The sequence below is a fragment of the Rhododendron vialii genome, chromosome 6a (genome assembly GCF_030253575.1).
Source record: "Rhododendron vialii isolate Sample 1 chromosome 6a, ASM3025357v1".
NCBI classification, from domain to species: Eukaryota; Viridiplantae; Streptophyta; class Magnoliopsida; order Ericales; family Ericaceae; genus Rhododendron; species Rhododendron vialii.
The window spans coordinates 25,791,747-25,808,139 of record NC_080562.1 but is presented as its reverse complement, the minus strand read 5'-3'; the positions used below and the strand labels follow the sequence as shown (position 1 = coordinate 25,808,139).

Below are 16,393 nucleotides of genomic sequence, written 5' to 3'. Positions count from 1 at the left end.
TGAAAAGGCCTCATAACAGAACCTCTAGGAAGGTAAGAAGAAGGGCTATGAGCTATATCCTCGTGGGCGATGAATTATACAAGAAAAGCTTTGAGGATGATTTACTTTTAAGGTGTTTAGGGCACCCCGAGGCCATGAGGGTCATGAGTGAAGTCCATGAAGGAATCTGTGGAGTTCATCAATCAGGGATAAAGATGAGATGGCTAATCAAAAGGTATGGATACTATTGGCCAACCATCTTAGAGGATTGTATTCGTTTTTCTAAAGGATGTCAACCATGCCAAGCCCATGGCCCAATTCAGCGTGTTCCTGCAGCTGATTATCGTGCTGTGGTCAAATCTTGGCCATTTAGAGGTTGGTCCTTTGACGTAATTGGGAAAATTTATCCGCCCTCTTCAGGAAATCATACTTACATCTTGGTAGCCACAGACTATTTCACCAAGTGGGCAGAAGTAGTACCATTAAAGTCTGTGGATCAACAAGAAGTAATCAATGTGATCAAAGAAAGAATCATCTATAGGTTTGGATTACCTGAACACTTGGTTGCAGATAGGGGTACAATATTTATGGGAGAACAAGTAGTCAACTTTGCTGCACAGCAACATATTATTATCTCCAACTCTACTCTTTATTACGCACAAGGAAATGGCCAAGCTGAGTCTACCAACAGGACTCTGGTCAACATTATAGAGAAAATGGTGGAAGATAATCCAAGGGCCTGGCACGAATTGTTTTCTGAGGCCGTATGGGCCTACAGAACCTCAAAGAAGGAAGCCACCAATATAACTCCTTATATGTTGGTATATGGGCATGATCCAGTCCTACCAATGGAGGCAGCAGTAAAGTCAGCAAGACTAGCATATCAAAATGGCCTCACTCCTATAGATTATACTCAGGCCATGCTGATGGAGTTTGAGGACTTGGACGAGGTTAGGCTTGCAGCCCTTGATCATATGTTGGTTCAGAAAAAAAGAGTCGCTAGATCTTATGACAAATGTGTAAGGAGAAAGAGCTTTACTGAGGGTGACTTGGTTTGGAAGGCAGTCTTCCCCTTAGGGAAAAAGAACCCAAGATATGGCAAGTGGTCTCCAACCTGGGAAGGACCTTACCAGATTGCTCAAGTCCTTTGAGGTAACGTCTATCTTTTAATGGACTTGGATGGTGGCTTACATAAGCATTTGACAAATAGAAAATATCTCAAACATCATTATCCTACTATGTGGAAAATGAGGGATTTTGGGGAAAACCTACCAAGGAGGCCATAGAAGATTGGATAAAAAATAACTGAACTGAGGCCATGCTATTCATTCATACATAAAGGCCTCGAGTTTAGGCCACCATTAACAAAGTTCTAAGGCCAAGATAGAGCCTAACAACTTTTTGAAGAAGTGATGACAAGGACTCGTTTGGTTTGTCAAAAACTGTACTCTGTTTTAACTAACAAGCCTAGATCTTAAATAAGATCAAGGCCTAGGGGGGCATTGTTTACACCCGTTTTTGGCACCCAATCCTGAGCAAGCTTTGGAAGGCTATTTAATGATCTTTTAATTGAATTGGGCCAAAAAATTGAGATGAATTGGGTTAAAATTAATGGTCCAAACCCATGTTGTCTGGGCCCAATTAATTTTAATTTGGTTCGGGCTCGAGTTTGGAGGTTTTGGGCCAATTTGTAAAAGAATTCGGCTGGCCCAAATGTTGATATGGGCTAAATATGTTAGTAGGCGATTTAATTTAATTAAATGGCCCATTACCCAAGTGGCCCATGAAAAGTGGAAAGAAAGAAAGAAGTTGTTGCCTGGTGAAAGCCATTTGACCGAGTCAAATGGCTGGGGGTTTTTTTGCTACCCACAAAAGAAGGAGGAGAAATAGGCCCATTATCCCATTAATTGCCGATGATCAAATAAACACATGGGTAATTGTTATTTACCTCCAATAACTACCCATGATCCCACTAAATATGTTAATGGGTAGTTACTTGGGACACGTGGCAACATCTAAGGCCTACTCAGGACACATGTCAGCTCGTGGCGAAGGCGGGAAACTCGGCCCAGATCTGGACCAGTGCACTCATTGCCCATGATCTTTTGTAACTTCCAATAACTACCCATTACCCCATGATCTCATGAAGGGAAAGTTACAAAAGACACATGGCGCCATGAGAAGAGGATAACAAGCCCTTTACATGCAGAAAATCGAAGACTCTTGGCCTATAAATACTAGAAGACAAGAAGAAAAAAGGGTTCCCACACCAATCAAGCTCAACGCTTAAAACCAAAGCCTTCCCAGCGAAGCAACTATCTCTATTTTCTCACCCTCACTCAATTACTTCACCAAGTAATTCGGGTTTCTATCTCTCTTGTACCCCAACTTTATTATTACGAAACATAATAAAGTTATTCATATCTCTCTTCATCCCTTACTTTATTATTACGATATAGTAAAGTAATTCTACGTTGTTACTTTCTTTCCTACACGGTTAGAAAATTATTAAGTCCTCGCACGAAGAGGCAAAACCACGGACCTTCACTACAATCCAACCCTTAGGTTGCAGCACTATCACCCTCTCAGATCAAGAAGTCAGAACAGGGACGCTCAGCCCTTTACGTTAGACGTGACAAGTCTTGGCACGCCCACTCAGTCCTTGAGCCATTTCGGAGCCGAACAGATATCAAACGGGTGAGTTTGGACGGGTTGTAAATGGGTAAAGGGTTTTTAAAAGGTCATTTACCCATTTACAATCCAATTAGTTCGGTAACTATTACCCGCACCCAACCAACCCATTGTTTGAGCGAAATCCAACCCACTCATTAACCCAATAAAATGTCCATGTTTACCATTACATATCAAATATATGTTGTATACATGGGAAAAATATGGTGTGTCGTTAGTAAATTTTGGCGGCATTAGTGATTATGTTGTGGTAATAGTAAATTTATGGTGTGACGGTAGTAAATAAGGAGGGGCAATATTAGATGTGGTGTGGAGATAGTAGTTTGTAGTATAAATGGATGACTTATTGGGAACATAGTTTGACCCTTTAACCCACCCATTGAGGATTCATTTGAGGTGAGTCTAGTTGGGTTAGGACCTATGAAGACCCATTTGTTGAGTTTGAGCAAATTTAGCGGGTGGGTTGGGAGGTTTGGGTCAAACATTGACACCCCTAATGCATAGCAAGCCAGAAAATAAAATCCCACCTTCTAACAAGCTTGTCAAACCAGACAGGAGGCATCTGATTCTCGACCTCATAGGATACCCTTAATGCTTCCCGGTGAGATTTCAAAGTGTATTCTCCATGCCGAGATGGAGACACGAGGGACAGATTAGTAGGGGTGTTGACCATGATTTCTTGAGTAGTGCTACTTAGGGCTGGCCACAGTCGGATTTTTGGTCGGATTCAGGTCGGGTTGTACCCGACCCGACTTTAGTCAGATTGGGTAAATGGCCACCCGAGCCCGACCGAAGTTCTTGTTGGGCTCTGACAGAAATGCACTTGGATTGAATTTACTGGGTTCGGTCGGGTTTGGAACTGGTGCAAACTTTTGAACACAAACAGATCGAAGAAGAAGAGAGAGTGAGAGAGAGAGACGGTAGAGTGAGAGAGGAAGGCGCTGCAAACAAATCAAACACAAACAGAAATTCTTCACTGATTACATACGAAATTGGTTACAGACTTACAGGTATGTAGGGGGTTTTTTTTTGTTCGTTTTATACTAAAAAGTTGGTCAGGTATGTTAGGAAAATAATCATGCGTATCCAAAACCCAACTGGCATCATGAAAAATCTTAGATTTTGGACCCGAATCCGACCGATCCATCCGATCTGAACCGTCCACTGTGTTTGTTTTTGGGTCGGGTGGTCAGGTGAGTCGATTTGGTGGACAGCCCTAGTGCTACACCTTTACCTTGGCCATTTCCAAACCTCATTTTGGTTTGATACTTGATAGTAGATGTAGGGGTTCGATTTAGGAGGAGGGACCTTGGCCTGAACTAGTACTTCTCCTCCGCTGCTCTGTTCCTCCGCCGCTGAACCTGCAATAAGTCACTAAGGCTGGAATAGCCTAGTGACCCTCCGACGATCAAGTTAGATGTAAAGAGAGATGCTTTTAGGTCTAGGGTTAGGGAAAGATGGCATACCTCTCAAAGATGAGTACCCCTTTGTATTTATAAACCTAGGTTAACTTGGGCTCCAAGCCAGTGCGTGGAGGTCATGCTTAGGTAACCGCCTTGGGTGATGTCATAGATGACGCACCGGATAAGACGGTTACGAAGCACATGGCCAGACCTGGCCTAGATGATTCCTTCCGCCACGTGTCACTCTTGGTCCCCTCTTGCTATGCAACATTCTTCCAAGAGGCCTTAACGGAATGCATACTTCGGTATTTAACCGAAACATAAACAGGAGACTCGATACCAACCGAGTAAACAGAAGGATATACATAGGCCCGTGCTGATATGAGGCCTCGGTTAATGGTGGTCCGGTTAGATTACCGAGGTCATTACCGAAGCCTCCACAATAGCCCCTCAAGCCCCTGGAGCTTTGCACCTCTGCTTCAGGGTCTTGATCCCATCGTATGAAATATCAGGCCTTGATCATTTTTAGAGAATAACCGGAGAGTGAATTTGCTTCGGTAGATTCCGTTCAACCCGCACCAGAGAAAAGCCACGTGTCAGCTGTTGCCGAGGTCTCAGAATAAAAAGGCTGTCTCGGCACGTGCCATGTCAGTTGATTGGTACGAAACGTCGCTTCGGTGTGACACGCGTCACCATGCCTAAGGTCTGAATATCCGGCGCCTGTCCTCGATGCAGACCCCTCAAATCTGGCTGTCTGATGGCGACACACGTCGAAGATCTAACGGCTCGGTGCACGACGCTTCGTTTCCCGCGCTTCTCTCCGTCTATCTTATTATAAATAGGGAAGACGGCTATTCTCTCTCTGCTTCTAAAGTCGAACCGCCGCCGCCGTCTATTTTCAGCATTCAATCGAGATTTTGAGCGTTTTGGACGCGGATCTCGTCTCGAAACTCAGGTATGACGATCTTCAGTCGCTGATTTTCACGTTTTGATCATTTCCTTCAAGTTTTCTTCACTCCAATCCACATTTCTTAAGCGTTGTGACTGTTTCGCCGCTTGCCGTCGTTCGTCCCACGGCGGCGCTGGGCGTTTCCTGCGCTGTTCTTAGTTTTCCCGAGCTCGAGATTCAACCCGAGGCCCACGTTCTTCCCGAGGCCAATCTTCAACCCGAGACCATAGAAATGACCACCGGCCTCGGGCACCTTTCTCAGGGAGAGGTCCCTAGAAACTTATCGAGGAGCGATGATCATTTCGCCCCTGCTTGCTAGGTCATGTTGCTTTTCCCTGAGCATATAGCTAACGGGTTTTTGCACGTCTTTTCTTGCTAGGTAGGGACGAATGGTCATTGAAGTCTCCTCGGACAGTACCAGTAGCTCCCTTTCTGCCGATCTTAAGGAGATTTTTGAGGAGTGTCGTGCCCAGGCCGTTTACCCGAATTCCGCTGGACGTCATTGAGCCTTTGGACCCCCTTAGAACTTCACGCCCAGTTACAGCCTTCGCTTTTTGGGAGATGGAAACCCCAAGCACTTCTGGCCGTGGACCGGGCCCATTCGCCGATGCCCCCGATGAGGTTCGGGGACGAAGGAGGCCGATGAGGCCATGCCCTTACTTGAACCAATACTTTAATGGGACACCGGCTGCCCTCGCCAAGTTCAGAAGGGTTTACAGCATCCCTCCGGACGTGGAGGTCCGGCTGCTTCCTGACAACAACCCAAAGACCCTTCCTCACCGACCGGGGGAATTGATTTTTCCTTTGATGGCAATCACCGAGGGAGGGATTAGATTCCCCCTCCACCAATTTGTCCGACGAGTCCTGCGAACTGTTTCCCTTACCTCATCCCAGCTTACAGTAAACTCCTACCGAATCATCACAAGCATTATTGAGCTGAGGAGGCAATTCAATCTGACTTTTGGGGTCGAGGAGCTCTTCAGAGTATACCTCCTAGGAGTCAACCGGGAGAGCAACCGATACTACCTCTCGTGCAGGACGGGATACGATACGTTCCTTGTCGATCGTCTCCCGACTCCGAGGAGTGGGCAAATATTTACCTCTCAGTAACCAGCAACTTCATGTTCGGGCCCGGGGAGAATGCCGATACGACTACCAGGGTGCAATTTGGGACCGGGGCTTCTGGTCGGTAGAATTTATTCTTCGGCAGAAGTTTTGTTTGTTTTCGTTATGCCCTGCGTACTTTGTAGTAATCCCTTGTTTTGATTTTGCCTTGCAGCCGAGAAAATCGTTCAGCAGCTTCGGGAGAAAGCTGACCGAGCCCAAATTACAACGGCTTTCGCCATCCCGATCTCCAGTCGGTACGCTCCGGAGCTACTCGGGTACGTCCCAACCTATACGAGCTTTCTGAAGAAGAAGCCGAGGCAGCAGGGGGTACTGCGGGCAGGCCGAGGACGAGGCCGAGGAGGGAGAGCCGGAAGAGGAGCAGAAAAGGGGGGAGAGGAGGGCAGGAGAAGAGGACGAAGCCGAGGGCAGCACATCCGCGCCTCGGGGGGTTATACGAGAGGAAATCAATCGAGAGACGCCGGAGAGGACCGGTTTAAACGCGGAAATGGCGGGCCCAGGAACCCGAGAGGTGTTGAACCTGAGGCGCCGAAGGCCTGCTGGCTGGGGCAGGGGGACAGTCCCCGGTACTCCTGGTGCCGGGACTTCAAGGGCGACCCCAGTCTCACCGTAGGAGCCTCCGGAGAAGAGGACTCGGCGGGAGGGGGGAGACGGAGACGGTGGAGGTCAGGAGACGATCCTGATCGAGGAGGAGCGGGAAGAGGCCGAAGGGGGGACCGGAGGAGCGGAGGAAGGCTCTTGGGTCAATCCGAGGGAACTCCCCTGGGCTCCGGAGTTTCGCCACTTTGCTGGCCGCCCTATCCACCATGCCGACAGTGTCAAAAACCTCGGCGTGGCCTTCGGGATGCTCCAAGGAAGCCTTCTTCCTAGGGACGCCCGAGCTGTCACCGGCTTGACCGAGGACATTACGGCCGAGATAGCTCAGGCCCTCTTCAATGTAAGTTAATGGTTTGCGTCCCATTTTCTTCAATCTGAAAGTTTGCACTTTATTGAATTTCTTGTATTTTTGTGTTTACAGGCTGGAGCTCGTGCATTGGCCATCAATGACCGATGCAAAAAGCAGGAAGAAAAGACTGACAAGCTTGCCCGGGAGCTGGCTCCGAAAGAGGAAGACCTCAAATTGGCTCGGGAGACTTGCGAGCTCTACCTGGCGGACTTCCGAAGGTGCGACAGGGAGAGAGTGGAGGCAGAGGCCAGAGCCGCCAAGGCCGAGGAGGATGCCAACACAATGCGAGTCACCAGGGCCACAGAGGTTGACTTCGCGAGGAAGGGAGGCAACGATGAAGGCTAGGATGCAGCCGGAGTAGTGTACTAAAAGCAGGTTCGGGAGATTGAGGCGGAGCTGCATCGGGACCGTTTCTTGGACGGCCTTCGGTATGGCCATGAAGCCTTGGTGAAGAGGCTTGACCTCCCCGAAGACTCTGATCTCCGAACCCTCCCCGAGGCGCCTCCCGAGGAGCTTGTCCTTCCAGAGGAAGAGGAGGAGGTGGTGGAGCCGGCGTCCGAGGACCAAGGTCCTGGGAACCAAGCCGATCCAAATGCCCCAGCGTCCGAGGACCAGCTCGACCACCCAGCTCGCTCTTAGGATAGTGTCTTCTTTTACTTTTGTCTTTGAATTCTGTAACTTTTGACTGAACGGCTCCGAACATTGGGAATTTGCTGTTCCAGAGTTTGTAAATATTTGCTATTGAAGCAGTAACTTTTTTGTTCATGGATTGTTGCTGAAACTTTATAATGCTTTGTTTTCTTGAATGTTAATCTTTGAAATGCTTGTATGATTGGTTTGCTCCTTCAGTTAAGATGCCCCTACTTCGGTGAGACTTGAAAAGTTTGTAGAAACAAGTATAAACCGAAGCATTAACCGAATCGCTTTGCCAAGCATAAAAAAGATGTTTAATCAAGAAAAAGTGATTTGATTCGAAGCCCCTGCTAGTAGGAGGGTCGGTAGGGATCGAATCAGAAGCAACCGTTTTAATGAATTTTTGACTTGCACGCCCCTGCTTATTAATAGAAATGAGCCTATCGGGCAGACGCGAGATGGTATTACTGCTAGGGGACGTAGGCCGGGGTCACAAAGGGATATGGCTTCTGCCATAGGTTCGTGACGCAGCGAGTCCGAGCAGTGGAAAACTTCTGGTGGGTCGGTATAAGGGGCTTGGAGAGAGGCCGAGTATCCTTAGAGCGAGTGACCAGAAATCCAGACGACCGAAGAGGCCTGGGCGACTTGGTGGGAATTTTGTCCGAGGGTATCACCTATGGGAGAACAATATCCCTGAAGTCGGTATAAAATGGTCCGGGCAAGAACGGACCAAGTATAAGTAATTTAAGCAATCATTGCACGAATAGTGCCAAAGAGATAATTCTCATTAAAACTCGGTGGAGTATTGTCAATACATAAGCAGATTGCCTTCAAAACTTTCTTAAAAGAAAATGCAACGTAATAAAGACCAAACGAGCTTCGATATCCGAGCACTATCCGTAGAACTTCTTCAAGTTGTTTGCATTCCATGACTTAGCAATGGGGGAACCATCCAGCTTCTCCAATTTGTAGTTACCCGATCCGAGGTGCTTGAGAACTCGGTAAGGACCTTCCCAATTGGGCATTAGCTTTCGCTTTTTGGACTTCTCCACCACCTTCTTCCAAACGAGATCGTCAGGCTTGGACGACCTGAGGCGCACGCTTCGGTTGTAACCCTTTGCAACCTCCTGTTGTTATGAAGCGAGCTTGATCCTTGCGTTGTCCCATTCTTCTTCGGCTAAATCGAGGTCCGAAGCAATGGTGTTGTTGTTGACCGACTCATCAAAATTTTCTGTTCTCATTGTTGGGAGTCCGACTTGGAATGGGATGACCGCCTCCATTCCGAATGCCAATGAGAAAGGAGTGCGACCGGTGGATCGCCGAGGCGTCGTACGGTAGCCCCAGAGTACCCTAGGTAGCTCTTCGGCCCACTTTCCTCGCCGTGACTCGAGTCGTCGCTTAAGTTCAGATGAAATTGCCTTGTTGCAGCCTCGGCTTGTCCGTTGCCCTGGGGGTAAGCCGGAGTGGATGTGTCCCATTTGATACCGTATTCGTCAAGCAGGGCTCGGTACTTCTGCCCTGTAAACTGCCTTCAATTGTCTATAATTATGGCGAACGGCACACCGAAGCGAGAGATGATGTTTCGCCATACGAAGCGGATGATGTCTGTTTCGTCAATGGTGACCAGGGGCTCGGCCTCGACCCATTTTGAGAAATAATCGGTGGCGGTTAGGAGGAACTTGAATCCACCTGGAGCGACTGGGAGCTTTCCAACGATATCCATACCCCATTGGGAGAAGGGCCAGGGGCTGGTGAGAGGGCTAAGGTCCCGGGCCGGCTGATGGATAATGGGAGCGAACATCTGACACTTCTTGCAACGCTTGACGAACTCTTCAGAATCCTTCTTCATTGTCGGCCACCAATATCCCTGAGTGAGGGCTCGGTGAGCGAGCGACCGTCCACCGGAGTGACAACCGCTGTCGCCGGCATGAAGCTCTGCAATGATGCCCGGAACTTGGTGTGGGTGCGCAACCAATAAATACGGCCCGGTAAATGATCTTCGGTAAAGCTTGCCGTTGGGATTGAGCCAGAAGAGAGCGGCTTTGTTTTGGAGTCGGTGAGCCTCCTTTTTGTCAGTGGGAAGGGAGTCATCCCTCAGGTAAAGGACGATTTCATCCATCCAGCTCGGGCCAAGCTCTATGTTGAGTATTTCCTTTTGTAGATCTTCGAGCTCGAAACTGGGCTTGTCAATAGAATTGAAGGAAATGGAGCGGTGTCCGGTACATGAGAATGCCGAAGCGAGCCCTGCAAGGGCGTCGGCGTCGGCGTTTTGTTCCCTTGAGATATGCTCGACTCTGATTGCTTTAAAGCGTTGAATGAGCTGGACTGCGGCGCTGAGGTAGGTACGCATGCGATCATCCCGAGCTTCATATTCTTCAGAGAGTTAGTTAACCACCAATTGGGAGTCGCTGTAAACGACGAGCTCTTCGATGCCAATGGCTTCGGCAGTCTTGAGTCCCGAGATAAGTTCTTCATATTCGGCCTCGTTGTTTAGAGGCTGGGAAGTTGATGAAGAATGAGCTTTCGTGCAAGACACCGGAAGGTGAGAGAAGAACGACGCCTGCACCTGCGCCTCGGCTGTTGGAGGCACCATCGACGTACATTTTCCAAACATCTCCGTGAAAAAGCTGCCATGCTATGCTAGGGTTGGCCTGGAGTACTACCTCGGTGCTCGGGGTGGGTGCCGAAGCGGATATGTTGGGCGGTGTAAGCTCGACAATGAAGTCGGCCAGCACCTGAACTTTTATTGCTGTCCGAGGTTGAAAGTGTATTTCAAAATTTGCAAGCTCGACGGCCCATTGTGAGATTCGGTTTGAGAGATCGGCCTTCCGGAGAAGAGATTTGAGGGGGAACTCGGTCAGGACGATGACGCGATGTGACTGGAAATATGGGGCAAGCTTTTGGGAGGCTGAGATGAGGGCGAGCACGAGCTTCTCCAGGGGGAGGTAACGCGTCTCGGCGGGAGTCATGGTTTTGCTGGAGTAATAGATTGGCTGGTGCTCCCGGCCCTACTGTCGGACGAGCATCGAGCTTACGGCGTGCGGAGAGACAGCTAAGTAGAGGAACAAATCCTCTTGGTTCTGAGGGGTGACGAGGAGCGGAGCCGTGGAAAGATACTCCTTTAGTCGCTGGAGGGCTCGGTCACAGTCTTCTGTCCAGTTGAAGCTTCGTCGGCTGCCCTTTAATAGTGCGAAGAATGGCTGACATTTGTCCGAGGAGCGACTTATAAACCGATTCAGAGCAGCAGCCATACCGGTTAAACGTTGAACATCGCGCTTGTTGTAGGGAGCCGAGAGCTGATCGATAGCGCGAATCTGGGAAGGATCGGCCTCAATACCGCGTCGGGAGACGAGGTGGCCAAGAAATTTGCCGGAGCTAACACCGAAGACGCATTTCTCGGCATTGAGGCGGAGCTTGTAGTTCTTGAGTATCTCAAAGACTTCGGCGAGGTGAGTTAGATGATCACCGGCGCGAAGACTTTTAACCACCATGTCGTCAATGTACACCAGCATAGTGTCGCCTAGTAATCGCTCGAACATCTTGGTTATCATTCACTGAAAAGTTGCTCCGGCATTTTTTAAACCTAAGGGCATGACAAGGTAACCGAAGATCCCGTGGGGGGTAATGAAGGCGGTGTTCTCGATATCGCCTTCGCTCATGGCGATCTAGTGGTAGCCCCGGTACGCATCCAAGAAACTGAGTCGCTCGTGTCCGGAGGTGGCGTCGACGAGCTGGTCGATACGGGGAAGAGGAAAGAAGTCCTATGGGCAAGCGTCGTTGAGGTTTGAGTAGTCGACGCAAACACGCCACTTGCCGTTCTTTTTCTTGACCACGACGGTGTTGGCCAGCCACTTGGGATACTGGACCTCTCTGATTGCCCCTGCGTTCAGGAGTCGGTTGACCTCTTCAATGACAGCCTCGGAGTGAATAGAAGAGGACCGTCGTGCCTTCTGTACGACCGGTCGTTTGGCTTTGTCGATGTTGAGCTCGTGGCAGATGAAAGAGGGGTCGAGCCCGGGCATCTCATAGGGGGTCCAGGCGAACACTTCAATATTGCAGTTGAGAAAAGCTACCGTCTCATTCCGATCAGTATCACTAAGTGAGGAACTGACAAGGAAGAAGCGGGAGCCGTCCTCGGTTATTGGGATGGTGGCCACGTCTTCAACGGTTTTGTCATCGGGGGATCTACCGACGTCCTCCAAAACTGGGGCTTCGGGGGCTTCGATGAGATTCACCCGGGAGGTCTGTTTGGTGCTTCGAACGGCGTTGACGTAGCACTGCTTGGCCGCGGTCTGGTCTCCGTACAAGTCTTCCTGGTGCCCGTGAGTGCCAATGAAATGTACCACTTGGTGATAAGTGGAGGCAATCGCTTTAAGCCTATGCAGCCAGGTTCGACCGACAATGGCGTTGTAAGGGCCAGGGATGTCGACCACCACAAATTCCATTTCAAGAGTTACCGAGCCGGCACGGACAGGAAGAGTGATCATACTGATGGGCCAGACAGGAGCTCCGTTGAAGCTGATAAGGGGAACTTCGGAGGGACGGAGGTCGGTCTCGGGAATCTTCAGATCCTTGAAAAGAGAGTAATACATGACTTCGGCCGAGCTACCCTGGTCTACGAGGACGCGACGGACGTTGAAATTTTCGATGCGTAACGTGACCACGAGGGCGTCGTTGTGGGGAAGCTAGACGCGGTCGAGATCCTTCTCGGTAAACGTTATCGTCCATTTGGAGCCATCATCGGTTCTAGGGCGCTTTGGTTCGGGGCCGACTAACATGACCTGCTTGGAGGATGAGGCTTCATTCAACTCTGCCCGGATGACTCGAGCGGCCTCGGGGTTCAAGGGACCGTGTATGACGTGGATTGTCTGGACCTCTTCCTCCGTATTTGTTTCGGTCCGTTGCGCCCGAGCCGTCGTCTTTTCGTGATCGATGAAGTTGCCGAGGTGGCCTCCAGTGACAAGCTGCTCCAAGTAGGCTTTGAAGGGCTTGCAAGCTGTGGTGAAGTGACCTTGTTCGCTGTGGTAACTGCATCGGACGATGGGATTCTTGATTTTCCCATTCTCGGTTCCTAGCTTTTGATTTGGGAAGGAGAAAAAGGGCTGATCCTTTACTTGATCGATGATCCGGTAGATAGGAATAGCAAAGACGGTCTTTTCGGCGTTGAAGTCACTTGGCTTCGGTCCCCTCCTCGGCGACTGCTTGATTGTGTTGACCTGTTTCTTCGATGTTGGGACTGGTGCGGGAGCCGGTATGGACACCGAGGTGTTTAACGTCTTTGAACCTGTTGGCTTCCCGATGCCTCTCTCTGCCTTGGATTCGATGAGCTGACACCAGCCCTCAATTCGAGTCATAAGGTCCTTCATAGAGTTTGGCTTATGGCGAGCGAGGTCGTCGTAGACTTGCTCGTCCTGGGAGGTGAGACCGAGCTTGAATCCTCAGGCAGAGATGACACCGTCGCAACCCTCTATCTCATTGAACAACTCCCAATAACGCCCGGCGTACTACCGAAGCGTTTCATCGTTCCTCTTGCGGAGGGCTAAGAGGGAGTCGATCTCCTTCTCATGCTTGCTGCTTGTTACGAACCGGGCCATGAAGGCATCACAGAGGGAATCGAACGAGGAGATTGACCGAGCCGGGAGTTGATTGAACCAGGTGAGGCCCAGGTTGCCGAGGCTTGCAGGAAACACTTTGCACAGGAAGGCGTCGTCCGAGGGTTCATTCCGAAGAAAGAGAGACATGACAGTTTTATACTGAACCAGATGCGTGTACGCCTCGGTCTTGCCGTCATATTTGGCAAACTTGGGTTGGGAGAATCCCTTGGGTGGGGGGGGGTAACCGAGTCGATCTCTCTTGTGAAGGGAGAGGTCGTGAGTCGTGCAAGTCGCGCATCGCGATGAGGTCGGATCAAACGGTCGGGGCCGTCTGGACGCTCAGTCGCTGTACGCTTCTTGGGGACGAGTTTGTCCAATCGTTCATGCTCCTTTCTCTTTGGATCAATACTAACTGATTTCCTGGGAAAACGCTCTTGGTGGTGATGTCGGTAGCTATCCCAAGCGGAAGGCTCGAGGCGCTCGGTGATCGGGCTCCTGCTGTGTGCGCCGCCGGGGTGCGAGATGGTGGGACTTTTGGCTCGGGGGCCCTTCAGGCGCTCGCGGTACCCTCTAGTTTGGATCTCGACGAGGCCATCATCTCCCCTGGATGCCCTTGTGAGGCTAGGGGTAGATTCCCAGCCCGTCCTGCCCACAAGGACCGAGTGGGTGGAAGAGGCAGAGACGCTCCCACCACCGAGCCTGTCAAAGGCCGATGGTCTCCTTCGAAGTTGCACAAGAGAGCGAGAACGGTCCTTGCGCGATGTGTCTTTTGGGGCTCGAGTGTCCACCGCTCTTGGTGACTCAAGACGATCCTTGACTGAGGGGCGGGGTCTGTGTTCTAGAAGGTGACCGGCTTCGTGACTGCGTGGGGGGGTGTGACGGTTTGTCCTTCCGCCGCGGCTCCCGGAGGAATGAGATGGGGAGATGAGGAGGTGTTTGATCTCCGCCAACTCATCTCGGACATGTCTGTCGCGGTCCACGACCGTCGTGAGGTCGTCGATTTTTCGCTCGAGATGGCGAATGTAGGAATGGAGCTCGGAAGATGGGCCTGCATCTGGAGCTGACGCTCCAGCGCCAATTTCGACGGATACATGGGTCGTTCCAAGGGCGGCCGCTACGCCAGAAGCCAGGCTGTCGTCCACGAGGGAACCGAGCCCGTGGGCGGTACCACCGTGATGTGCGTCGTCGATCTCCACCATGTTTGATTCTGGACGTTTGAACGGAGCAGAAAGGGGGAGGTGAAAGTTGAAAGGGTGGCTAGGTCCCCAGTAGAGTCGCCAATTGTAGGGGTTCGATTTAGGAGGAGGGACCTTGGCCTGAACTAGTACTTCTCCTCCGCTGCTCTGTTCCTCCGCCGCTGAACCTGTAACAAGTCACTAAGGCTGGAATAGCCTAGTGACCCTCCGACGATCAAGTTAGATGTAAGGAGAGATGCTTTTAGGTCTAGGGTTAGGGAAAGATGGCATACCTCTCAAAGATGAGTACCCCTTTGTATTTATAGACCTAGGTTAACTTGGGCTCCAAGCCAGTGCGTGGAGGTCACGCTTAAGTAACCGCCTCGGGTGACGTCATAGATGACGCACCGGATAAGACGGTTACGAAGCACATGGCCAGACCTGGCCTAGATGATTCCTTCCGCCACGTGTCACTCTTGGTCCCCTCTTGCTATGCAACATTCTTCCAAGAGGCTTTAACGGAATGCATACTTCGGTATTTAACCGAAACATAAACAGGACACTCGATACCAACCAAGTAAACAGAAGGATATACACAGGCCCGTGCTGATATGAGGCCTCGGTTAATGGTGGTCCGGTTAGATTACCGAGGTCATTACCGAAGCCTCCACAGTAGATACTTCAGCCACAACAGATTTACCAAGATCAAAATCTGTCACCATCTCTTTGCAAGATATCCAAGGGGTGCCACTTATCCAACCACATAACCCTAGTAGCACCATTACCAATCTTGTATTAAAGGTTCGCCCAGTTCTCTAGGTTAAAGAACTTTTCTTACTGTCCATGAAAAAATAATGGGGACAGAAATAAGCCGAAGGTTAACTAGTTTGTAATGAATGCAATCCACGTTTAAATTTCTGATATGCATTATCTGTCGACTTGTTTTGCAACCCACTGTCCATTTTTTGTCCTGTTAATTCCATTTAGTAGAAGTTTAATCTTCCTCGAGTGTCTGTGCATAATTTCAGCTCCATGTTCCCCTGTGTTATCAATGGCAGGCAAAGACTCGTATGCCGTGAATCATTCTCAAAGGAAGGTTGGAAGAAGATATTCTACTTGTCCAACGGAAATGGATCAGAGATGAGATGGATACTCACGTTTATGAGGTGATCATCCAAGGTGCAATGTACTTAGATTCAAGACAGCAGAGCTGATTTTTTTCTCTCATGGCCTTTGGCTTTTGAGACTCCGGCAGCATATAAATGTGATATCACTATTATTGGTTCTTGATGTCTCAAGGAGGTCGATGCAGTCAGCTATCCGAGAGTCAGATGACTTTGTGTCTCATATTTTGGTTGAGGAAAGTAGTTTTTTGTATCCATTCGATTTGTAGACTGCAATTGCAACATATGTATACCGGGCCTTCAAATTCCTACTAGGATCACAGCTAGGAAAAATAAGGGGAAAGAATGCCTCCTCTGTTGATGTTTAACGTTGCAGTTGCATTGTTGTGTTCAACCATCAAATATTGACTGATTATCCTATGTGCGTGGCTTTTTTCTTTTTCTTTTTTTTAGCTCTTTCTTTGTCAGCCCATCATTTTGAGTTTTGGATGGGGACACACTTGTAAAACTTGCACACATGCTCGTATAATGTGGGGGATCCACACACAGACCGTAATGTGGGGATCCACACGCGGACCGAAAAAATGTCCTTGGTTTGTTGGGTTCTTGCCCAGATTCTGAAGCTTTTAAAAGGATTTTCTAACTTGTGATCGTAACTTTGGAAGGCCGATCCTTGTAGGGGGTACCACTTTCCATTGGTTTTCCCAACTAAGTACATCGACTTTCTTGATGATGAAAGTGAATAATTTGTGATGAAATTTTTTTCCTCGCTTA

The 16,393-nt window shown here is 49.6% G+C and overlaps 1 pseudogene; it reads left to right on the top strand.

Annotated features, from left to right (window-relative positions):
* Positions 1-16,015, top strand: part of LOC131328532 (uncharacterized) — a 49,180-nt pseudogene extending 33,165 nt beyond the window's left edge.
* Positions 16,016-16,393: the final 378 nt, after the last annotated feature.